This window comes from Canis aureus, chromosome 31 (assembly GCF_053574225.1).
Source record: "Canis aureus isolate CA01 chromosome 31, VMU_Caureus_v.1.0, whole genome shotgun sequence".
Taxonomy (NCBI): Eukaryota; Metazoa; Chordata; class Mammalia; order Carnivora; family Canidae; genus Canis; species Canis aureus.
The window spans coordinates 25,181,719-25,206,333 of NC_135641.1; the positions used below are offsets into that span (position 1 = coordinate 25,181,719).

Below are 24,615 nucleotides of genomic sequence, written 5' to 3' on the forward strand. Positions count from 1 at the left end.
AGGTCAGTGGTTTGTAAGCAAGGGTACCCGTCAACATCTTCAGAGGCACCAAAAAAGGAAAACAAACAAACAAACAAACAAACAACATAAAACAACAAGAAAAAACTCCTTCTCTCAGATTCTCACTTGATATCCCAGCATCTGTAGGAGGAGCCTGGAGCTTTAGTCTTATTTTAAATAAAGTTCCTGGGAGGGACACCTGAGTGGCTCAGTGGTTGAGCCTCTGCCTTCAGCTCAGGTCATGATGCCGGGTCCTGGGATCGAGCCCCATATCGGGCTCCCCACAGGGAGCCTGCTTCTCCTTTTTTTTTTTTTTTTTTTTTAAATTTTTATTTATTTATGATGGTCACACAGAGAGAGAGAGAGGCAGAGACATAGGCAGAGGGAGAAGCAGGCTCCATGCACCGAGAGCCCGATGTGGGATTCGATCCCAGGTCTCCAGGATCGCGCCCTGGGCCAAAGGCAGGCGCTAAACCGCTGCGCCACCCAGGGATCCCGAGCCTGCTTCTCCTTCTGCCTGTGTCTCTGCCTCTCTCTCTCTCTCTCTCTCTCTCTCTCTCTCTCTCTCTCTCTCTCTGTCTCTCATGAATAAATAAAATCTTTAAAAAAAAGAGAAGTTTCTGGGAGAACCACTGATCTGGTCTTGATCTTTGACCTGTGTCTTTGCTCCTCAGGCAGCACTGCTGGGCCATCCCTTGGCTGCCCCAGTGAAGACTGCCGGAGGCCAGAAGCCCCGGAGACTCTAGTAAAAAGGCTCATATGTTCTGGGAGGCCCTGAGATAAATGTTGTGTAAAGGAAGAGAAGGAGTTAAGATTTTTTACAGGGGGACGTGCCTTCTTTTTATGCTTCTAAGAACATTTAAAAATGATAGGAAGGAATATATTTCATTGCTTTAATTGTCCAAGGTCTTTTTAAAGTATGTGCAATAAAATACCATTTAAGCTAACTGACCTTTATATCTTAATGCTTGTTGGAAGGGAACAATACCTAGTATTCAGCTGCAGTATACACACACACACACACACACACACACACACACATATTCAGTCAGCAGAGCCTGTTTTGGAATCAGAGGGTTGAGAGTTTTGCTGCTTCCCATATATTTTACCTCTTTCTGTTTAAACATCAAGTTCCATTTGGTTGATGGTTCTTGACCTCATAATGTCTAACCTTCATATCTTCTTATTTTTCCTCTCTAAACTTATCTAGGAAGGAAACTTCAAGGGCCGATTCACTAATTTTTCCTTCTGCTTGGAAGTTGAGGTGTGTAGTGGAAGGCAGCACATGTGACCTGATCCATATTTTGACCGAAAGGGTGCTCCCTGCCCCGCCCCACTCATCCATTGGGTGATACTTAACCTTAAAGGCCACTGCTGATAGATTTTTAAAAATTGATGCTCGCTATTAGCTTGTTAGATACAGCTCATCTTCTAACTCTAAACTTGCTCTTTCTAGAAGGGAAATAGTACTCGGATTGCAAATGTGGTGAACTAGAATTTCAGAGGCTTGTGTTGACCTACAAATCTTGTAATTGTAGCCCTGCTTACATATCCACTGTGGCCTTAGATGTGTTAGGTGTAGTTCATCCCCAGGAGTTTCAGAAAAAGGAATTCTAAAATCCTTTCCCATGTTAAGAAATTAAAATATACACATTTCTTTGTGTCGCTATGAACTACATGTGTATGTAACTATTATGTGGGATGAAGTACTTTGGATTTAATTTCTTTCTTATTTTCAAATCCTGCTGAAAAATAGAGCTAATTTTTTCATATATGGTCTCTTTCTCAGTGGTTATTTTTTCTTTAATTTTTGTAGATTATTTCAGACGTGAAAAAGTGGCAAGAATAGGAATAGTCCCAATAATACTCATATGCTTTCATCTGATTCATCTATTGTTAATATTTTATATCATTTAAATTCTCCCTCTTCTTTCTCTCTCTTTACTGTGTATTGTGTATATGATTATTTTCTACAGTAATTGAGAGTAAGCTCCATGCGTCGTGATCCATCATGGTTGTCTACCCCTAAGTAAAGTGTGTATTTCCTAATAATAGGGGTTGTCTCTTCATATTTGCACTGTAGTTCTCCTGTTCAGTACACCGACTCTGATTTGGTATTTTAATGCACTGTCTCTACTTCTGTTATGTCACTTTGTCCAGTTGACAGCATTTCCCCCTTCTACTACAGAGCCTCGCCCGGGATCAGATAATACACTTAGTTGTCGTGACTCTTATCTCTTTTATTCTGGAACATTTCCACAGCCTCTCTTTGTCTTTTATGGCATTGGCAGTTTTGAAGCATAAGTGCTTCTTCTTTTCAATACTGTTGTACTCCTTGTTCGCATTAATCTGTTGTTTCTTCATGTTTAGGTTCAGTTGTGTGTTCCCTGCTAGAACGTTGCATAGATGAATCCTCCTCAGGGATTAATTACATTGGGAGGCTCCTGATGATTATGATTGCCTGGTCAAGGTGTTGTTCAGTTTCTCCGCTTTATAGTTACTGTTTTTCCCTTGCCATTACTAAGCAACCCATGAGATACTCTATTCTTGCTCTTCGTCAAGCATTTACCCTAAATTTTTGCCTAAACTAGTCTTTTCTGGATGGTTGCAGAATTGTGCTATCTTGTCTTCAGCCCTGCCTTCCCCACCATTGTGAGCATTCTAGCATATGTGTTGCCAAAGGGAGCATTCCAGCATTCTGCATTCTGCTTTAAGCGAGAGTCCCTCCGTCTCTCTGTTTCTAATATAGGGATGGACTTCCTGACTTCTCTTTCAATCTTGTATAATTTATTAGCACTATGTAGTTATTTTGATGCTTAGATTGCCCCAGATTTGTCCTATGAGAGCCCCTTTAATCTGGCTCCTACCTCCTTGTGGCATGTTCCTGTCTTTGTTGTTGTGTTAGCACTTATTTACCTGCTAGAATAAAAAAGATTTTCTAGTTTCATCTTGGGTCATCTCTGCTCAAGCTCTGAAATCAACCATGTCTTCAGTACATCCTGGTTCTCTGCAGCAGAGAATGGGATTAGGGGACCCCTAATCCCTGTCAGGTGTGCTCGTGGCCACTGTGTGCCTTTGGTCACAGGTCCTTTGATGGCCAGAGCCAGGAAATCATACACATGAAAGTATATACATGCATTTATCTATGTTTATATCACCTGTATGTACACACATACCTGTAGCTATGGGGATGTGAATATAATAACACAAATATTAATAATAATATTTTTTTTAAGCTCATACCACTGTACCAAACAAACCTGCTAAAAACAGTTCAGGATTTCCTTGGGATGCCCTTTCCCAACTTTAACCCTGCCTAAGACTGAAAGTTTTTTGTCAAATACTATGTTTAGGAATTTTCTTCCTTCTTTTCTTTTCTTTTCTTTTCTTTTCTTTTCTTTTCTTTTCTTTTCTTTTTTCTTTTCTTTCTTTTCTTTTCCTTTTCTTTTCTTTTCTTTTATTTCTTTCTTTCTTTTTCTTTTCTTCTTTTTTTCTTCTCTTCTCTTTTCTTTTCTTTTCTTTTCTTTTCTTTTCTTTTCTTTTCTTTCTTTCTTTTCTTTTCTTCTCTTCCTTCCCTCCCTCCCTCCCTCCCTCCCTCCCTCCCTCCCTCCCTCCCTTCCTTCCTTCCTTCCTTCCTTCCTTCCTTCCTTCCTTCCTTCCTTCCTTCCTTCCTCTTTTGAGAGAGAAGGGGGAGAGAGGCAGAGGGAGAGAGAGAGAATCTTGAGCAGGTTCTACGCCCAGCAGGGAGTCCAGATACGGTTGAGATAATGACCTGAGCCAGAAGGAAGTGTCAGATGCTTAACCGACTGAACCCCCCCCAGGTGCCTCAAGGAATTTTTTTTCTTTATAGACTTCCCCCTCAATCCCCTGTTGTCATTAGGTTGTTCATTTAAAATATATTTGGGTTTAATTCTTTTAGTTTGCTTTTGGCTTTAGCTTTCCTCCTTCCCATCCTTGCCTTGTTGATTTAATTTTGTTTTTTGCATGTGTAAAACATTAACATGTTTCCAAATGTCCAAAGTAAATGAAAACGTATACCCAGAGAAGTGCTACTCCTTCCAACATTCCTTCCACCCCAATATTCCCTCTGCCTCTTGTAGGGAAGCAGTCTCTTTGTTTTCTTGGTTATCTTTCCTGTATTTCTTTTAAACCTGATTTATGTGTGTTTTCATACTGCTTTTTTTCTTACATAAAAGGTAATGTACTATAAAAATAAGCCTTTTTGCACTTTGCTTTTTAAAAATTCTTTTGTTCTTTCTGTTGCCCCCCCCCTTCCTCATCTCTCCCTTTCTTAATTCTCCTCCTTCTATCTTTCTGCTGTTCTTTCCGTCCTTCCTTCCTTCTCTCTGCTCTCTCATACAGCTGATTTGTGGTTGGACAGTGGAATGGTTTCCTGCGATAGATAATATTATTCATATTCACTTTCATATCAGTGGAGATTTGTCTTCAGGCTATATTCTTGGAAGTGGGAATGCTGGGTCAAGGAAGAATGTTGTATTAGTTAGGTAGGGCCGAATTCTTCTCTGTGGGAGTGTCTCACCAGAATCCTCGACCACAGCATGTTGTCAGCCTTTGGAATTTTTACCAGTGTGACGGGTGAGAAATGATATTTCAGTGTAGTTTTAATTTGCATATATCCTATTTTAAATGAAGTTGAACTTTTTTTCATTTGTTTAAAGATCACATTTGTTAATTTTATAAATTTCATTTTTTTTGTGAATTGTCTGTTCATATATTTTGCCCATTTTTTTTTTTTCAGTTAGATTTTGGCCTTTTTTCTGTAAAATATGCTTTATGAATTAGCCCTTCATCTGTGAAATATATTGTAAATATTTTCTCCCAGTGTATTATTTGCCTTTTGACCTTTCTTACAGTGCTTTTCTCGTCATGTGAAAATTTTTATATTTATATAGATGAATTTATCAGCTTTCTCTTCCATTGCTCGGTTTTTTGATCGTGGTTAGAAAGCATTTCTCAACAGTCATGTTCACTTGTGTTATTTTCCAGTGCCTGTATAATTTCATTTTTCACATTTAGATGTCTGATTCATTTGCAGGTTATTCTTGTGTATGATGTGATGAATGGATCTAATTCTGTCCTTATCCAAATGGCTATCTAAGTGTCCCAACACCAGTTGGAAAATTCTTTGTCTCTGTGATTTGAGATTGGTGGTTACTCTGTAACACATATCACGCACGACTGGATGTGAAGGGGACTAAGCAGTGGTGAACAGTGGAACAGGGTGATCCAAGGAGAATGGGGTGTTGGCTAGCTAATGACTGTGTTAAACCTAAATTTGTTGACTTTCAACTCAGGACTCGGTTTCTGTTTTACAAGTCAACCTCTCCCAATCCATTTCTCTTATTGATAAATGTATAAATATATTTAACAGGAAAGTGTTTATTTATTTAAAGATTTTATTTATTAGAGAGAGAGAGAGAGAGAGAGAGAGAGAGAGAACAAACAGGGGAAAGGGCAGAGGGAGAAGCAGATTCCCCGCTGAACAGGGAGCCCAATGTGGGATTCAATTCCAGGACCCCGGGACTATGACCTGAGCTAAAGGCAGACAATTAACTGACTGAGCCACCCAGGCACCCTATAGGAAAACTATTTAAAACAAAACAAAGTTTTAGGGATTGTCTGCGTTTTCCTTCCTGTCAGCAGTATCTATAACCACTCCCCTTCCCTGAAATAGACTGTGAGAACTTGGCTGTATACTTTTCTGGGAGCACCTGTGACTCTCTGTCTGCTGTCTCTAGCACCTGGTCACATGCTGATTACTCACTATGCCCTCTTCTGCCACCTGCCTGTTTTGCTGGTGCCTCTGTGGGTGTCCCATAGTCACATTGGGTGGGCAGTGGGCTCTGGAAGTTTGGTTTAGGAGGCATTCTCTGGTAATTTGGGACATATACCAAAGTCTCTGTCTCCTAGATTTTGGGAAATGAAGAATTCCAAATAGATTTTCCTACTTTTAAGAGTCAATACTTAAAAGTCTGTTAATTTTTTATAGACAGCCTAATGAACATTCCTGTCTTTTTTTAAAAGAACCCATCTGATGATAATTTTATTTTTTTTTATTATTATTCTTTTTAAATATGGTTTGTTTAAATTTTTTTAAATTTATTTATTTTAATTTTTAAAATTGATTTATTTATGATTTATTTAAATTTATTTATTTAAATCTAACTGAAAAAAAATTATAAAAATTTATAAATTTTTAAATTTATTTAAATTTATAATTTTTTAAAAATTTATTTATTTAATTTTTTAAAATTTATTTATGAGAGAGAGAGAGAGGCAGAGACACAGGCAGAGGGAGAAGCAGGCTCCATGCACTGGGAGCCTGATGTGGGATTCGATCCCGGGTCTCCAGGATCGTGCCCTGGGCCAAAGGCAGGCGCCAAACCGCTGCGCCACCCAGGGATCCCTGATGATAATTTTATATCTTTGGCACAACCACTCTTGTGCATTTTGCAGACTTTGTTTTGGTAAATGTTTGTTTTCTATGGTCTGTTGGTAGGTATTCCACAAGAAGGAGGGTTCTGTGGTCAAACACAATTAGGAAATGTAAACTTGATCAAATTTAGACATATTTCTTTGCTGTAGAGCTTCTTGGAGCTCATGTATGAATTCGTCAAATATATTTGATCAGGAACCAAAATCTGCCCACGCCTCTACCCATTAACAGCTTTGTTAGTTTGACCTACACAGTCAAGCTTATTAGGGCTGCAGTATTGTGTCCTGTAGTACCAGGATTCCACATCTACTTTTTGTTTTTATGATTTCCTCCTACATTCTTCCAAAGGTAAGCTGTGTAAAGGTAGGGGCTGTTGCCCTTTTATTCCTTACTGTAGTATAAATACCTACTACAATCAATGCCTGGCATATAGTAAGTGCTCATTAAGTATTTCTGAACTTGATGTCGTCATTTCTCACTTAGCTTGTTGCAGTGTTTCTGGTTTGGTTTCCCCTTCCAAATGTATGTTTTTAACAGCAGCTTCTAAACAAATCAAATGAACATATTTGCAAAGAATTCTTTGTGTAATGTTTCTGGCCTTTCTAGAGGTATAAAGCTTAGTTCTGGATCATTATTAAATAAATGATTTAGTGATGGCTGCTTGATCTCCGGGAATAGACACATGGAATTGCCCCTTGGACAGGCAGCTCGTTCACAAGCCAGTGCCTGTGGTTGGGAGAGATACCCTTCTGCTTTTCCAGTGCAAGAGCCAGACCAAATGGCTATTGGTTTTCTCTGCCCCATGTGTCTTCTGTGCTTGAATAGCTTTTCTGATCAGCAGCTACTCTGATGTACTTCCAATTTCAGTTACTCCAAAAGATGACTACCTGTCTCTCAGAGTTTGTCCAGTCTTCTTCCACTCAACCAGGATCCCACAAAGGACTTGTATTTTAGGTTAGTCAGTATCAACCATACAAATGTGTAACACAGGCACACACGTACACTAACACAGACACACACATGGATTTTTGGAGCGAGGGATTAGGGTGTCAAATCTCTAGGTTTAGTACAGGAGCTCTTTGGGAAGTCAGAAGACTGAGGCCCTTAGTGTGCTTTATTTTCAACATTTTATTGGTGCTTTTTGAATTTATAAGTAATTAATTTTCATTGTAGAAAATTGGGAAAATAAAGATAGTGTAAGGAACAAAATCTTAGATTGCCTGGAATCCTATTTCTCTGAAGTACATTATAGTGAATAGCATTCCCATTTGCATGTGTGTGTGTATACATCACAGGCTGCTATTTGGGGGCTTGCTTTTTAGTTTATTAATTTTTAAAATTTTTTTAAAGATTTTATTTATTAGAGAGAGAAAGTGTGTGGAGGCACAAGCAGGGGGAGGGGCAGAGGCAGAGGCAGAGGCAGGAACAGACTCTCCACTATGCAAGGAGCCCAATTTTGGACTTGATCCCGGGACCCTGGGATCATGCCCTGAGCTGAAGGCAGACGCTTAAACATCTGAGCCACCCAGGCCTCCCTGGGCTTGCTTTTTAAACCAGTTCTCCATTGTTAATTATGTCCTGTACTTTTAACATCACAATTAATATTTATAATACTTATGTATTGCAACACTGAACGGTTAACCTTTATTTCATGCCTACAAGGCCAATGATTATATGACACGAGTCAGTGATTGTATCTTATTTCACCTTTGTACTTCCAGGGTCTTGCTCAGGGCCATCTGTGTACATGTTTTTTGCTCAATAGATGCCTGATGAATTTAAGTGACTAGACATTAAACTGGAATTGGATCTGCCCACCTGCTCTTAAGAAATTCAACTCTGCAAACGATATATTCCACAACTACAAAAGAAGGTGACAGCCAAAGCAGATGAAGCCGCCCTTATAAGGGTAGGAAGAATTCAGTAAGACTACTGGCTCAGTAAGTGTTGCCCCTGGTGATTTGGAAGACTCTGGCAGTTATGAGACAGGGCTTCACTTGATCATGTGGTCAGTGCAGTTTGTATCTGGTCCTCATCATTTTAAGCCTGGAACTCCTCACCTCCCCACCTTTTGAAAATAGCAAATCAGGGCTTCCATGGTGGGATGGGGAGGAAATTGGTTTGCATTAGTCAGATGCAGAAGGCAGCCCAGGATCAACCCAGTGCCGTTTTCATACATGCCTGGGAGCAAGAGCTTTGCATTAATTGGCTTGCCAGTATCTGTGCTCTGCCTCAGATGCTGTGGAAATGGGATTGGTTGGCAGAGGCATTGCTCGGAGAAGGAAGAATCAGAGCAAAGGGTTTGAAGGATATAGAGGAGAATATTCCCTGCTCCACATGCATCTTCCTCTTTGGGGTATCAATAAACTCAGGCCCACCAGATGCATTGGGTAGAATTCCTTCATTGCCTCTCCTCAGGTAAGAGATGAGGCTTGTGTAGCTGAATGATCAAAAATCCCCAGGGCATCTGTTACTGAAGGTTTGTCGCCTTCCTGTGGTGTCACCTCCCCATAGGACTTCCAGCAGAAATGGATACCTGACTATTCAGTCCCCTGGAGGCCTTGTCTTTCTCAGCCACACTCACCGGTCATAGCACAGCATCTCTGTCCTCCGTGTCATACTGGATAAACACAGATAAACCTTCACATTCTGACTCACTCCTGCCTCATGCGAGGGAAGTTAGAAAATGTTTGGGTGGCTCACTTAAGTATTATTCCTATCACGTTTTCTTGGGAAAGTACCCCTTGCCTTGTTGGAGACATGGAAAGCCTCCTGATTGCTTCGGCAACAGGGTTATAAAGCATCTCATAGGGCAGCGTGCCGCTCAAGCAGGCTGAGCCCATCCACCAAGTGTGTGGGTTCCTAAGTGCAGAGGAGCAGAGGAAATCTGGAATGTCATATCCACAGCCGGGGTCCGTGCGAGGCGCTTCTACTGGGCACCATGGACGATCTTTCCAACGTGCGCTCAAAATACAGATACCGCCCCATGTTACAGATGAGGAAACTGAGGTTCAGAGACTTTATGTTACTCTCCCAGGTCACAGAGGTAGTAGTCACAGGACTGAGACTCAAAACAGGATGTGAAAGGCCGTGAAATATGTGGCTTTTCCTGTACATGCTGCCACCTGGCATGCCGTTCCAGAGCACCTCTTCTTCTGATGGTGTTCATAGATTCAGGGCTTGCAACTTGCATTTGGGGTTATGTGTTCTACTCTCTGGAAGCCTTCCTGACTCCCTGCTCCCATCCACACACACTCCATGTCCAAGTGAGCACGTCACGGGTAGTTGCATTTTATAACATTAAAAAGAATGTCCATTAAGAATTTTTTCTTAGTTTTAGTTGTTTAATTCTACTTAAGTCCACAGATCTTTCCAGAAAGGGCCTGTTTAGGAATTTTTCACATGTTTTTGAAGACACATTGCAAGTAGGATGCCAAATTTGTGTCCTCAACATCTCATGATCAGGAAAACCTTCAAAATCCTGTACAGCAACATCAATTACCGGTTATCTTCAACACTGAGAAATTTCATATTTATTCTTGTATCAATGAAATTCAGATACTGCTGCTGATAGATTTCAGCCCCAGATTTGGCTTAGTATCGACTCTGACGCTCAGCTAGTGGCATTTGACCCAAGCAGGAAATGGCTACAAATTTTCTATCAGTGGATTTTTAAGCTTTTGTACGGGAAGGCAAGATGTAGGTGTCTCAAGGTCAGACTGGAACAAATGGTTTCCATGGTCACTACCCACTGGTTCTCCAATAATCCTTAAGGAAATCAAGGAGTATCCTTTCATTAAAGAAAGGGAACCCACAGCTTAGAGAAGGGAAGGACATTAGTGTCTAGGGTACCTGGTCGTGGTGGAGTCTGAGCATCTGACCCCTTTGCCATCCTGGTGCATGGAATTCCACAGCTCTGGCTTTTAGCCCTGACTCTAGTGCTGACCTTGGCACCTACAGAGTAAGCACGTAATTTCTCTACCACGTGTCTAATGAGAAGTGTTGGTAAACTCGTTAATTAGTGTTGTGTTTATAGTTTTATGCTGACTATTGACTTCTAAGTGTAATTGAAATGGACCACCCTCTTGAAGATGGACATGCTCCTCCGGTGCCATGTGGCTCTGGCAAGCCTTGCATGGTGGGCAGATGGTCACCTCCAAAGACCTTTCAACTCTGCCATTCTCTCGCGTGGCAAAGGTTGGATAGAGGAGAGGTGAGACCTAATGACTTTTGAAGTCTGAGCCAGTTTGTAATTGCCGAGAGGCCTGACTGAAAAGCAATGACTTGACATCTACGGTTAAGCACGCTGGGGTTGAGTTGACATTGGAAGTAGAAATAATACTTCCTCCTGGTCTGGGAGATGCAGGTTTGGTTGCCTACCACATGTATTTCTGGTTTTTGTCTTCAATTCCTGGTTTGGTGATGGCATGCCATCTTGGAGACAATTTCGGGTTGGTTTTATTTGCTTAATAATTATAATGATAATGTATTCACTGACATGTATTGCCTGAGCACCTAGCGTGGGCCGGACTGTGTACACTGTTATTCCAAGTCCTAAAAGAAAAACAATATGCAAGGCATATATTCTAATTCCTCCTTTGCAAATAAGGAAATTTAGGCTCAGATTGATTAAAGCACTTGTTTACGATCACTTAGAAAGTGACAGAGCCAGCGTGTGTCTAATTGCAAAGTTCCTTCTTACACCCTATGCTGCCATGATATTGACGGCTGGAGTTCGAGATCTACATGCTCCTCCTTGTCCCCATCCCATGACAGTACTGCACAGAGCTTCGCTTGGGCTGGTGCTGGCTCTCGCTCTCCCGATGGCCTTCACTTGTGTTCCGTTGTGAGCACCCACCTTCACTGATTACATGATGCTGGTGACCCTCCCCTGGCCTCTGCTGTCAGGCTCAGGGGAACCTGATCCTCTCCTATAAAGAGCTCACCCTGGATGCCCCCAACCAGGGGGAGAGAGGCCTTGAAAAGCAACCAGTATGTGATTAGGGGTTACTTTGAACTTGAGCCCAACAGGCTGTCAGTTCTTCTCATTTATTTGACCTTTCAGTTTCTTCTGAGCATTTTTGCCCAGACTGCCAGCAGTGACTCTCAACCCCAGCTGCGTGTTAAAGTCAGCTGGGTAGCTGTGTAATAGTGACTGTGCCTGGGACTCCCCTCTATGCATTCTGGTTGGAATAGGCCAGAGTGGGGCCCTGAGTATCTGAGTTTTTAAAAAAACGAGTACCCCGAGGGATGATACTGTTCAGCAAGGGGGAAGAACCGATGTTTTAGGGGCAGAAAAGCTGTCTCTGCTCTTTCGCCCGCCTGCTTCCTTTTTTCTTCTTTCTTCTTTTTTCTTTTCTTTTCTTTTTCTTTTCTCCTTTTCTTTTCTTTTTCTTTTCTTTTCTTTTCTTTTCTTTCTTCTTTCTTTTCTTTCTTTCTTCTCTTTCGGATACAGTATGCTTTTTTTTTTCTGACCCTAGTGAACCTTCAATCTTATGATGTTATCATCCCATCGAGAAGGAGAATTTCCTCACCAAAAGCATTGGTGCTTCTTTGCGGTGGCTCAGGCTGTGGAGAGGGTGTCACAGGAATGGACACAGAAGTTTGAATGAGTGGCTCCAGAGAAGGGGATTGAGCCTCTTTGGCCTGGCTCACTGGGAACCACCGAAAGGCCGAGCCATGACTTCTGCTATTTCCCTCCTCATTCATTCTCCCCACACTCACCAGATTTTCATCACCGAGGGCATGTGTTCTCTAGTTTGGGAGGTATTCATGGTGACTCCCATCGATTTTACTTGGGAACATATTGTGGCTTGTTTATACTAACTTAGGTATTTGTCTGTCGTCTCTACTTTTTCTTCACTCATTTAATTTACTCCTACATGTAAAAGGATGGCTTCGGGTGAAACGGTTGCTATGGCACCTGGATGCACGTGGAGACAGTGCAACCCCCCCCCCCGCACCTCCGAGCCAGTACACCCCAACTCCCTAGCTTGGTGTCCCGTGTCCTCAGGACCGTCTGACACAGTCTTCCTCTCCAGAGTGAAGGCCACTCTTCAGTGCCCCTGGGCTCCGGCCACCTGAACTGTACTCTGGATTCGGATCTGCTCCCCTCCTTGCCTTTGTTGGTGTTTCTCGTCCTGCTGAGACATTAACTCTGTCCCGAAGCCATCCCTCATCCCAGCAGCTAGAAATAACCTTTCCTTTCCTAGAACCCCCACACTGCTTTGAGCTGGAACGCTTTTAGAACTTATCACATTGTACCTTGAGCTATTCCTATTTATGCGTGTGTATTAATTCCTACCTTCTGTAGGTTTCTGGAGGGTGGGGCGGCCTCTTCATGTTGGTGACTCCTGCTGTGCCAAGAATATTAGAGGCATTCCCTAAATGCTTTTTGACTAAATGCGTTCCTTTTAGTTCAACTCAGCAGTTGTCCAAAATTAACCTCATGAGATATTGGTGGCTTTGGTGAACATTTGGAGAGGTACACCGGGATGGAGTGAAATCCGGTGACCTAGTTACAGAATATCCCCTGCAGGCTCACTGGTGAGGAAGGCTCATGTTTAAACTCTGTGAAAGGAGAGCCTGGCTTATTTATGGTGGTGGTTGTTTACAAGTCTTTAAAAATGATCTTCTGTGTTTTTTTTTTTTTTTTGGAAGTATAAAAGCAATGCATTCTCATGTAGAAGATTGAGAAAATGGGGAATGAGAGCTGAAGAAGAAAATAAAAATCACCTGTAAGACCCCCAGCTATTATGAATAAAACCTGCCCCGTTTTAACAGGATGTGATAATGTGGAGTGTCTTGTGCTTGGAGAAAGGAGTCTGCTTCTTTGTATTTTTAGTGATTGGCGGCAAGGCCAGGGTGTCCAGTGGGTGAGCTGCTTATGATTATGATGTTGTTGTTGTTGTTGTTGCCATCGTCGTCGTCATCATCATCACTGAAGCTAAGCCATAGAAATACGGTGCCCATCGCTACAGTCCCCCAGGAGGACTTCATGTCTGCTCAGTGATTAAACACCCTATATTGACAAAGTGCTTGCAGTCTTTTTTTAGCCGCTGGGCCTCAACAACAGCTGTGTGAGGGAAGCCACTGTCCTCACCGTACTTGTCACCACATAGTAATGGATTTCAATTAATTGGGGAAAAAAGGGAAAGCACTGAGTTGAAGGAACGAGGGGGGCCCCCACTTCCACAGTGTGCTGCGTCCACTGGCTGTGGCTGCCAGGGCAGGAAGATTAGTGTTTAGAAAATGTATTCGGGTAAGTGTAGGGAGGCTGCGGGGGTGAGTTTTGACTTTTGTTTTTTCTTCATTTTTAGGCTTTCTCTTGTCTTTTATTTTCAAATGCTGTAGTTTTATTATTTCTTAAAACATGTTTGGCCGAAGAGAATTTAAACAGTGCAGAAGAGTAGAACAAACGCAGTAAAAGTTTCCTCAAATCCATTCATCAATGATAATCATTGTTAAAGTTTTGGAAAACACCTCAGGTTACTTAATTTAGAATGTATAGGGAAAGTCTAAAACAAAGGAAAATGATCTATGTCACCCTTTACCAAGGGAACCACAATGACATGTTATTTATTTATTTATTTTTAAAGATTTTATTTATTGATTTGAGAGAGAGAGAGAGAACGAACAGGGGGGAGGGATGGGGAGACAGAGAAGCAGACCCCTCCCTTGCTGAGCAGGGAACCCCATGCGGAGCTTGAACCTAGGACCCCAGGATCATGACCTGAGCCGAAGGCAGATGCTTAACTGACTGAGCCACCCAGGCGCCCCCAAGTATGACATTTTATTTGTGGAAACCTGTTTTGCTCTGTAACCCCACATAGCCAGCCAACTCACCCTCCATACCCTAGTTTTTGGCTCTACTTTATAGAACATTTTGGAAAGATTTAAGATTAAAAAAATCCTATGTCAACCAAAATGCACTCGTATCTGTCTCGACACCCCACACATACCACCACACACACACACTCTCACTCTCTTTCTCTCTCAAACACAGGGCAACAACCACTATAGTTGAGAACCAGCCTCTTATTTTACAGATAGCAAAACTGAGGCCTAGAGCTTGTCAGAGGTGGCGTTTAAAAGAAAGTGGCAATCAACACCCAAATCCTGGCTGCCTGAACTCTGGCCCAGTGCTTCTTCCACCGTGATACCTCCTTACTAGGTCATAGAAGCAGTGGTAGAGAGAGAAAAGGAAAAACACGTCAGTTCTAAAGAGTGCAGTTTTTTTTCCCTGTGTCCTTTAGCCGAGCTATTTTTGTGGCTATTCAGTACATGTACAATGCTGCCTTTCGGAGCATGAGGCTGGGCTGGGAGGCCATTCACCACCGACTGCGGCCATGCTGTCCCTCATGGCAGGCTCTGTGGAATCTTTGGCCCGGAAACCAGATCTGAACAGACTATTCTAATATATTAAAAAAAAATCAAATTGCAGGGTGTGAGCATACACAGAGAAAAATTACTGTATATCCTGTTGGACGACATACATGACAGTGAAACATTGATTTAGGAGCGTGTGGCTGGCCACGGTGGGGTGGGTAGGGACTGATGTTGAACTTGATTCATCTCTTATTCCCTAATCCATCCATGAGCTCTGATAAATCTTAGTACACAAATGCAAAATATTCTCCCTAAATGTGACCCTACTATTCTAGCTCCCCAAACCTTGAGTTGACTCCTTTTGCCTGTGCAATGAAGCATGGACTCCTCGGTCTGGCCCTTCGGGGCCTGTCCAGAGGATACTGATATAATATCGGGATGGAATAATGCAGCAGTGGAGAGCCAGACTTTGCAGCCAGGCTCCTCCACCACCTGCCAACCCTCTTATCTGGGGAGGTTATTGACCCTCCCTGGGCTTTGGTTCCTCCTATGTGAAATGGATGTAGGGTTGTTATGGGGATTAAATGAGTTAGTATTTGTAAAAGCAAACTGGGGACTAGATCATCCATCATGTAGCAAGTGCTACAGGGTGTGAGTGTGTCAAGTGAATACCTCTCCATGGCCTCCAACTGTTGGCTCTCTGATTTGTGCCCGTCCAAATCTTCCTCATCCTTTTGAGGCTGAACTCAGATACATCTTCATCCATTTCTTTATTTCTCCACTCATTCAACATACTCATTAATTCTTTTAACAGATTGTCATAGGGAGTCTACCGTGTTGCGGGTGTCCTACGTGGGAAGGCTTCCACAGTTCCTCGGGCTCAGGTGGTCTATCCCGTATGCTTCTCCTGTGACATCACCGTTGGCATCTCTGTACAGTTTCTGTTGGGCCCTGTTAGAATATTAGCTCTTTCAGAGTAGGTGCTTATTAACCTTTATTTAAAAATGAATAAATGAGTGAATAAATGAATTACCCTTTGTGGGTATTTATTGTTTTCTTATGAAGGTAAACAATAGAAACAAAACTTGTGTGTGTGTGTGTGAGAGAGAGAGAGAGAGCGAGAAAGAGAGCAAAAGAGTGGGAGATTTAGAGAGAGTGAGAGAGAGGGAGGGGGATGAAGACTTTGAATGGAAGGAGGGCTCTTCTCTGAGGGCAGAGGATTACTTCCAAGTTGAAGAAAGGATGTGAGGGGGGTGCAGAAGTAGAGAGAAGCAGGATGAGAGAGTAAGGTTATTCTCTGAATCATAAAGCATTCACTCCAAGAAATGGTTTTCCTTAAGTGGTAGAAAATGTGAAGTGAATTGGGTCTCATTTTTCCTTTTCCTCTTTAGGAGGTTGGAACTCATTTTTTAAATGAGGTGGGGGAGGGAGGGCGGGTTTGGAGAAGGAAAGTGCAAACTGTTTTCTGAAGCTGTCTCTGCCAAGTAACTGTGGAGAGAAAGTTCAGGAGGTGGGACTGCCAGAGCTGACCAGCAGCACGCAGCCAGCTCAGTATTTCTTTCATCCTCGTCCTGCTTGCAGCCCCGTCCTGTTCTCCATCTCTAAACACCTCCTCCCTTCTTTCCCTTCTTAATATATAACTAGTTACAAGTAAGAAAACGGGGGGGGGGGGGGGGGGATCAAAACAAAACAGAAAGTAGGCAGGTGATTTCAACCTATTTGATGGGTTTTAGATCTATTGACCTCATCACCTTGTCTGTTTCCCCTGGAAGTGTCCCCTCCTGTCACCCCTCCTCACTTAGTGTCCCACCCTTCCACCCACTTCTGGCTCAGAGCAGGAGAGGAGACTTTAGCAACATGACCTGTTTGAGGCTGGAGAAGAGCAGCTCCCAGGTGCTGATTGTAGAGGTTCAGCACGAGCAAATTCCCCACCTTTTTTTTCTGAAGACCTCTGAGCTGATTTTTTTTCTTTTCTTTTCTTCCTTTTTTCTTTTTCTTTTTTTTTTTTTTTTTGTCTTTCAACTTTTTTCAAAGCTAAAGATGCTTTGCTGTGGAAGGCACAAAGGATCAATGATGGGCATACATGCACTTAGTGCTTGGTGAATGCAGCCCTCAGACTACTCTGGGGCATCCTGAGAAAGGTGCAGAGGACCACTGATTGCAGAGCGCTTGGTACCTACGTATGCATGCACACTGTGGGTGCTTGGGGAGGGAAGATGGGCCAGGGAGCCGGCAGACAGGTGTGCCAACAAGCAGGGAGTACCTGGGGGCAGGCTGTCAAGTGATCGACGCCGGAGTTAGGAGCATGCGGAGGGTAAGGTGTCCATTGGCTGCCACTGGGGAAGGCTTCACTGTGGGCGGCGACATTCTAGGCCTTGAAAGATAGCTAGGCTGTGATGAACAAGAGAGAAGAGCCGCGTCTTCCAGACAGACAGAGGGACTAGCAGAGGCTTGAGACCATGTGGAGGAACTGGCTGGGGGTGGGGGGGAGGGAGGGTGGGTGGCAGGCTGCATCTGGAAGGTGCAGGGAGGTGAGGCTTCTCTATCAAATCAGAAGTTTCCCGTGTCCCACTGCTGTGTTTGGGGCTTTTTCCCATAAGCAGTAGGGAGCTTTTATGGGTTTTGGAAGGAGCTGTGATAGGATTACTCTGATGAAGTGTGTGTGTTTTGTTTTGCTTTTACTTTTTCGTTTCCCGAGTCTTTTGAGGAACTGTTGGGCAGCCTTGACTCTGGGACGGGTGCACTGCCAGTCTCTATCTGTCTTCTCCCTCCTGGCCTGGCCCAGCTCCTCCTCCTCGGGCTTCTGGGGCTGAAGCGAGCCGTGCACACTCCAGGGGCCGCCGGCCCCTCTGCCTCTTCCCTGTTTCCCATTCCTCCCCTCCTCTTCTCTTCCTCCTCCTCTTTCTCTGTCACCACCCCCGCCGCCAGCAGCCGCGCTCCCCTCCCTAAAATAAATAAACCAGTCGCTCCAAAAGGTTCCAGGCACATTAGTCACATATCCCAGAAGTTTAATACAGAATTATTTTGACAGCGAGAACAAGAAGTGTTTTCTAGTTGAACGCACAGAACTTGCTTATTCCAACTGGGCTTTCTGCCGTACAGACAGATGATATGTTTTTTAGATGGATCGGCCACGCAGGAGGCTGTGTCGCTTCCCTTGGATGCATGACAAACTGCTCACTACCAAAAGTGGTTGGGGAAAAGATGTGAAATGAGACAGAGAGAGAAGAATGAAATCACATCCTTGTTGCGAACATAACTTTCTCCCCGCTAACTTCGGTAAAGCCACCGAGAGATTTCTACGTGTGTATTTATTTATTTGGCTGCCTCTGGAGCTGTGAAGTCCCCTTTTTCAAGCCGGGCTCGTGCGTGTTCTAAACGATGAGGACAGATCGAGTTATTGCAATGCGGGTGGCTCTCCAAGCATTCCAGTTGAATAGCTCTTCCAGAAATATTTCTTGACTCACTTATTTAGCACTTTCTATTGCTGTTACTAAGCAGATTGGAGGGCCCTCCCTGTGCTTTTGCCAGACAACTCTTGGGTTGATGTGGATCCCTTATCCCTATTTGGCCTGTGCAAAGATGGAGGAATGGAGAGCTCACGTCCGTCGTCGTCTCCGAGGGCTTTTTCCCCCCACCCCCGAGGTGCCAGCGCAGCAGACGCATGGTCAGAGCCAGAGTAAGAGCGCGTGCTGCCCTTTGTCCAGTCTGCCCTCCTCCTCCCGGGTTCCAGCCCCAAGCCGGGAGGCCTTTCTCCTGGGACGGTTCGCCTGGGTGTGAGTCTCAGAGATGAGGTAAAGAAGTTCCAGACCCGGGATACCTGTTCTGTCTAGCTCCCATGATCCTTCACTTCTGGCTTCTCCAACCCTTCTAGAGATTTCCAGCCTTCTGGGCGCCTGGGTTGATCTCTCTAGTTGCAGTGCGTGCCCTCTGGAGCTTTCTTACCTTCTCTGCTGGTTTCCCATCAGCCTCTCCTTCCCAGGCCTTCTTCCAGGAAAGCTCTGTGTGGTCCAAGCATTTACTGGCTGTACCACTTTCGACAGCAGGCTCTTTGGGCCTCAGTGTCTTCAGACCTTTCTCCTCTGTACAGTCCTTTGTCAGACCCCTCACGACATGTGATGTGAAATCCCAGTAGGTAAAATAACCAAAGTGTAGGTATACGGTGGTGCTGTGGTTGGAGGATCCAATAGGCTTCCACCCTGGGCCAGCTTGTGTTTCCAGAACTCTGTGCCTCTGAGGAACCTACTGTGAAAACCATGGTCCTGGAGGTGCTTCAAGACCACTGGCAGCCCCTAGGACCACGGTACTGTCTTCTTTACGCTTTCCACCTCCATGGACATATGTCAAAGTTGAGAAAGTGGCACCTGTGTGAACAAGGAAGAGGGACCCAGAGGGAAAGCAGACCCTTGCTGTTTCCTCACATCGGCTATGACATTCTACGTGGTTAAGGCCTTTTAGCTTGGTCACTTCAGGTGACTCTTCCCCAGGGCCATCCATGCCTGGCTTGTGAGTCAGGGCACCCCCTGGCTAGCATTTCATTGTTACTCATTACTCTGTGCTGAGTGGTAGTTTGCAGCAATCCTTGCTACCATGGTGGGGTTCTGGGCCTAGCGTTTGTCTCAGGAACATTTACGAAAGGAGTAGCATGGCAGTCAAGCTATTTATAAGGAAACTTTTTTTTAAACTCTAAATTTCCCTTTTTCAAAAAGATTTATCTATTTATTTGAGAGAGAGAGAGAAAGAGAGAGAGAGCATGAGTAAAAGGGACAGAGGAAGAGGAAGAGAGAGAATTCCATTTAGACTCCGCACCGAGTACTGAGCCCAATTTGGGGGCTCGATCTCATGACCCTGAGATCACGACCTGAGCCAAAACCAATCATCGGATGCTTCACTGACTGAGCCATCCAGGCGCCCCTGAATTTGCTTTTTGTGAGGACAGTAGAGCATGGGCTGCCTCTTGTTCCTCCACTGATATTTATGTGGCACCCACATTCACACGACACTGTTATTCCCCAAAGAAGGTTCTGACCTTTATAATTGTACTTTCCATTTTCACATTGCAAGACAATTTCTAAAGAACCTCTCTCAGCTAAGATCTCAACCACACCAGCGCAAAGGAGACTCCACAGTTAGGTTCACAGTTCACGGTTAGGAGGAGATAAAGTGTGGGGATTTGAACCAGAGGCTCTTTGACTTTTACCATCTCACCAAACCACTCATGCGTCTTGTAGTAGGAATCATGAAGGGACATGCTATTAAGAGGTACAGTTATTAAGTGCTTATATGTCAAACACTGCTAGGTACAGGATTTCTAAAAAGCCCATTTAACCTTTTTAAGTACCCCATAAGGTAGAAATGGTTATGTCCAGTTTGCAGATGAATCTCTAGAGATATTGAAAGGATAAATAACTTGCTCAGGTTCTGCTTCAGGGAACTGATGGACGTTGGATTCTGAGCAGGACTGTCTGCCTGCCATATAGGATGTGGTCCCTGTCCACTCTTAGTCTTCCCTGAGGAGATGGAAAGTGCACTCCTGAAAATCACAAAGCTAGTATGTGGGTGACCATGTGCTGCAGTGAGGGTTGTGCACTGCTGAGGGTTAACAGGGGGCTTTCTCCCTTTGCTCTTGGAGGTCATAAGGCCCTTCTACAGTCCCTTATGCTTTCTTCTTAGATTTTCTGTGCTCCACATCAAGACGGGCTTCATCATACTGACCCCATGCCATTGGGCAAGTCATTTCTATTCTTGGGCAGCCTCAGTTTCACCCCATCTCAATGTAGCTATCCTTTTCTGCCCTGGCATTGCTCTTCTTTTATGTTTTCCATGTCTAGAGGATGTGTGTATTGAACTCTCTTTGTATAATTCCTTTCAAAAGTATCGTTTGGTATTATAGATACTTAAAACATTTTTTGTTTTAAATTGGAATGGCAATTGTGGATTAGCACTGTTTTCAAAGAGATTTTCTGCTTCTGAAACATAGTTTGCAAGCGTTTGAAAGTCAGACACCACATGAAGAGGTAACTAAGTCATATCAAGAAAGATAAATGCCGAGGACATGTTCTGATGGGCCAGCTGGTTGTGTCTTGCTTTATCAGTGTCATTTTGTCTCTCACGTGTGTGAGAGCAGTTCTCCCCCCAACACCTGTGTGAACATGTGCATGCATGCACGCACACACACACATGCACAATTCTTGAGACAGAAACGCTCCTACCTTTGTTAAACTTGATACTTTGTCCCCAGGATACGGTTAGCAAACCTTTGGGTGAGCAAAAGAAACCTCTTTTTCTCTGTGCCAAGTTCAGGGTGTGAATCAATTCTTCCTGCCTTTTGCATTTTAGTAAATGTTTCCTAGATGGATTCTTCAGATTTCCAGTAAAGACAAACAGCTCAGAAACCGGATTGTGTTCATACCCGAGGCCTGAGTTCTGTGACCCAGGCATCAGAGCTCAGTGCCATATATGGCAAAAAGAGGCACAGGGAGAGGGAGTTGGGAGAGAATACCAGACATGCAATGCATTCCTAAGAAATGTGCATTCGCAACCGACAAAATAGGACCCCACTGGTTTCCATCTTATGCAGAACGTGAACTGTGAAGTTTGGAGAAAGAAGCCAATGTTCCAAGCATCTGCCACCGAGAACAGTTTATTTTCCCTTTTCTTTCAGTCACATGTAGGTTTAATTTGGAGTCAGTGTTCAAGTCAATGCTAGCTTGGAATGAGGACTAAGAAATTATTCTTGGAGTCAGCAGATGTGGGTTCTCAGCCCATCCGACCGCCATCCAGCTGTGAAGCTCTCTCTCTGGCCTTTTTTTTTTTTTTTTTTCAGTCAAAGTGGCAGGGCTGGATCTGGTGATCGCCAAGATCTCTGCTATTTCTGTTTTCTTTGGTTCTAATTTTGCCCAAGATTTTCCAGTTTCTGTGGAATTCCCTGCGGAAAGTAGTTTCTGATTCTTCCAAATACTTTCTGTGGTTTGAACTTAAGAAGACAAAACAAAACCCTGGTCTTGAATTTTTCTTTGTGATTTCCTTAAATATGCCTTGGACGCATTATTAGACTTTGCTTGGCAGATACCTTTGTGCTGAGGGCGGAGATGAATGCGTTGACTGTGCCTTCCCGGTTGTCCCCCCACCCCCCCACCCGTGTCCCTCTTGCTGTCAGAGGAGAATTGGGCTATGGCATCACCGAGTTGTGGGAACAGGTGTGCACTTAGTCAGCACGGCCTCCGAGCGGCCTTGTTAGTAGTCTCCTTCTCTTACAAGTTCTGGCTCCCCCGTGGGAGAAGCAGGACCCGGAGGAGGCAGCCCCCACAGCTTCCTCACACCTTTGGAAAGGGAACAAGGGATGTGAAACTGAGGTGTTGGCTTTCCAGCCAGTAATTGGATGAGTCACTTGCCTGTCACGGATGCTAAGAAGGTTAGGAAGAGACAGAAATGCCAAGTTCTGGCCCTAGAGCGGACTCCAGTCATATTTCCTTTAGGAGAGAAGGCGTGATTTCTGCATGCCCTTTGCCTATCTGGGTTCAGTGGTGTGTTGTCAACACACTACAACGGTTATGTTGCAAAAGTTGGTCTTTTTCCATTCCTCATGGAAGGCGTTCCAGCCTAAGTGGATCATTCCTGTTTCCTTTCTGAAAGCAAGGCATTATTTTCTCTGCTGAGATAAGGGGAGGCTTCTCTGCTCCTTGACCGAAGCTTGCAGCCCTTGGGCTTAGAGGTCTTGAGGCAGCCCGTGCCTCTCCAGCACACTGCGTGGTTGTGGAAAGGCATTGCTCTGAGGAGGCCCTGGTGGAGGGGCCTTCCTCCCCGCTGGGGCCAAAGAGCCAGGCCCTGCCCTCCCCACCTGGCTGCAGTGGCCTCCTGGCTGGAGCTGGCCACTGCTCGGCTGCCGAGTCCAGTCCTGGGAGTAGGAGAGCGGCGGGATGGGAGCTGATGATGTGGGAACGTTCGCTCCAGAGACAGTGAAAGCTAAGAGGTCTGTGTTCTGATGGCAGCTGGGCCGGGAACTTGCTCTGGGAGTTGGTCAAGATGCTTCAAGTTCCTGGGTCTTCATTTCTCCACCTGAAAAGTGAAGTGCTTACGGGTCTTGAAGGCCTCTTAAAACATGAATGTAACATATTTCCAGATTGGCCCTTCATGTCTCAAATTTCTCTTACGGGGTGTCCTGAGCGATGCCGAGCTCATCAGCTTGCATGAAGCTCTGACTGTGCCATATCCTCCTTAACTTGAAAGAGAGCACAAACCGGATGCCCCCTCTGCGGACCCTTGCTCACTGTATATCCCAGCCTATATATATATATATATTTTTTTTGTTTGTTTGTTTGTTTGTTTTTTTTTTTTTTAGTATAACATTCAGCTCCCTTCACCATCTTCTTCCACCTGGTGGACTTAGATTTTGGGATTGGGGTTTGCAGCAGCCTTCCCTTCCGTGGGTAGCATTCATCTTGACTGAGCCGCCTGTGGGCCCTTCGGTGCCATGGAGGTGGGTGTGTGAATGAGCTAAACTGCATGCAGTGATGAGGTGGTTCCACAGGGTTGTAAGTGGAGTTGAGAAGAATGCATCAGGATTCCGGGTTTCTTTGATAGATCTACCCATAAGTTAGAGGAGATCTTGGGGAACCAAACACAGTACGTCCTCTGCTTTGCTAAAAAGCATACATTTTAATAGTTATAAATGCTATCATGCGAAAACCACAGGGAAGACCAGTCATAAAAAGTAATAATTTATTGACTGTGACTAACCCGTTGCGGACTGCGATATGTGATGTAGGTTCACCTAGGGCTCTACCGTGGACTAACTCCTTCCATGCCCCTTAACTCATCATGGCCTTACAACGGGTCTGTGATGGTGGCAGGCTTAGGAATGTTGCCCTCATTCTACTTAGGAGCCAAGTGATGCTTGAATAGAAAAAGAAGGGGCTGCCCAGCATCGTGTGGCAAAGAAATGGCACAGGGAGGATGTGTCTCATGCTCTTATGCCTGTTGCTGTTTTTTTTTTTTTTTTTAAGCTTCGCCTGGCAAGTAAAACAGGATCAAACACACACACACACACACGTGTCCTCACCTCTTCCATCAGGGAGGATGGCAGAGACTGGTATTTAATTAGTAGTGAATTGTGTAAGCCATAGTATTTGGTGAGTCAGTCTTGGTGATTAGTGGGGTGATGTGTCAGTCAGCTCACTTTCACAGCTTAATTGTCAAGTAGGGCACCATGATGGCTAACAGAATTGAAGACTTCTGGTTTCTGACTGCTCATTCTTGCCTGTGTTCTTCATTTATTTTAGACAACAGAGAACTAATAGTTATTGAACATTTAATACGTGCCATGCTTTGTGCTAGGTGCTGATCTCTAGAACTGAATCATAAACCACAGGTTGGAAAGGAATTTAAAATTTATGTAGGATACCCCCATCGTCTCACTCTGCAGTCCCTCCTCTGATGGTCTTGCTGGGTGATAAGTCCAAATGTACTTGATGATTTTATGCGATATTTTATTGCAGAGGGTAGTTGCTCCAAAGGCTATAATCTTTAACGTTTAGAGATATATGCAAACTATTTGTAACTTCTATCGATGGTAATTTATGCATCTGTGCATGTATTAAGTGGCTTTATGAAAACTTCTGTCAAATTTATGTTTTCTTCTTAGGGTAAGTTTCTTGGGTTGGCTACGTGCTCTCTCTCAAGAGAGATTATGAACTCATTTGTCCTAATATTTCCTCTTATGTGATTTGGGGCTGCCTGTCTTCCTTCTGGAAATTGAAAATTGGGGCAATCAGTCCATGCTGTATTCTTTCTTTTCAATTCCATTTTTGGGACTAGAGTTAAACCTATAT

General features: G+C 44.0%; 1 protein-coding gene across 4 annotated transcripts in view; it reads left to right on the forward strand.

Moving 5' to 3' along the window:
• Positions 1 to 24,615, forward strand: part of LPP (LIM domain containing preferred translocation partner in lipoma) — a 604,338-nt gene that overhangs the window by 19,188 nt on the left and 560,535 nt on the right. The window contains exon 2 of one of the 4 annotated variants that reach the window (XM_077880050.1): positions 8,179 to 8,397. The exons of 2 other annotated variants lie outside the window; for them this stretch is intronic. The gene's annotated coding sequence lies outside the window, so the exon portion shown is untranslated. The remainder of the gene's footprint in view (positions 1 to 8,178; positions 8,398 to 24,615) is intronic. One more of the 4 variants, XM_077880051.1, reaches the window with a different exon arrangement.